Here is a 1,412-nt window from a genome sequence, read left to right on the forward strand (position 1 = left end):
ACTCATCATAAAAACGTGTTATAAACGTTCCTTAAACCAACATTATTATCACAAAAAAATAAATTTCATTAATTTTCACTGAAAGTTGTTTTGTTAAAAAAATTGACTTTTTTTAAACATTACTTTTTTGTATCATTATTAGTTACAAATGGTGATTTGACGACCCGGATGTGCCGGATCGCGCACCAGGTCCTTTCAAACGTGATCAACGAGAACTTTTTTAAAATTTAAATTTTGTCAATAGCCAAAACAATTGCAAATGGTGAGTCGATGACCCGGGTTCTTAGGGTTTTGCACCGAGTCATTTAAAACGTCATCTACGAGAACTTTTTTAAAATTAAAATCTTGTACACAACCAAAACAATTACAAATGGTGAGTCGAGGACCCGGATGCGCTGGTTCGTACACCAGGTCCTTTAAAACGTCGTCCACGAGAACTGTTTTGGAACTTAAATTTTTTTTATAACCAAAACGATTAAAAATCGTGCGTCGACGATCCGGGTACACAGGAACGCGCACCAGGTTCTTTCAAACGTCATCTATCTGAATTTTTTGAAATATAAATTTGGACAATAATTAAAACAATTACAAATGGTGAGACGATGACCCGGGTGCGCCGGATCTTGCACCGGGTCATATAAAACGCTATTTACGAGAACTCTGAGAAATTTCAATGAACTGGTGCACGATCCGACGCACCCAGGTCGTCGCCTCACTATTGCTAGTTATTTTAGATATTGGGAAAATTTGAATTTTGATAAAGTTCTTGTAGAATTCGTATTAAACTACTTGGTGCACGTTCCTGCGTACCCGGGTCGTCGACTCACGATTTGTAATTTTTCTGGTTACTGATAAAATTTAAATTTTTAAAAAGTTCTTGTAGAATACGTGTTAAACTACCTGGTGCACGATCCTGCACACTCGGGTCATCGTCTCTTCATTTGTAGTTGTTTTGGTTACGGACAAAATTTAAATTTCCAAAAAGTTCTCGTAGATGACCTTCTAAAAGACCTAGTACGCCACCCAGCGCACCGGGGTCGTCGACTCATCATTTTAATTCTTTTGGTTATTGACAAAATTTAAATTTTTAAAAAGTTCTCGTAGATGAAGTTTCAAGGGACCTAGCGCACCATCAGGCGCACCCGGGGCGTCGACTCATCATTAAGAGTTATTTTGGGTGTTGGACAAATTTGAATTTTGAAAGTTCTTGTAGAACACGTATTAAATTAACTACTCACGATCCTGTGCACCCGGGCCATCAAATCACCATTTGCAAATAATAAGGACACAAAGAAAACAAAAAGTCGATGTTTTTTTAACAAAACAACTTTCAGTGAAAATTAATGAAATTTATTTTTTTGTGATAATAATGTTGGTTTAAGGAACGTTTATAACACGTTTTTATGATGAGT

This window comes from Belonocnema kinseyi, chromosome 7 (genome assembly GCF_010883055.1).
Source record: "Belonocnema kinseyi isolate 2016_QV_RU_SX_M_011 chromosome 7, B_treatae_v1, whole genome shotgun sequence".
Classification (NCBI taxonomy): Eukaryota; Metazoa; Arthropoda; class Insecta; order Hymenoptera; family Cynipidae; genus Belonocnema; species Belonocnema kinseyi.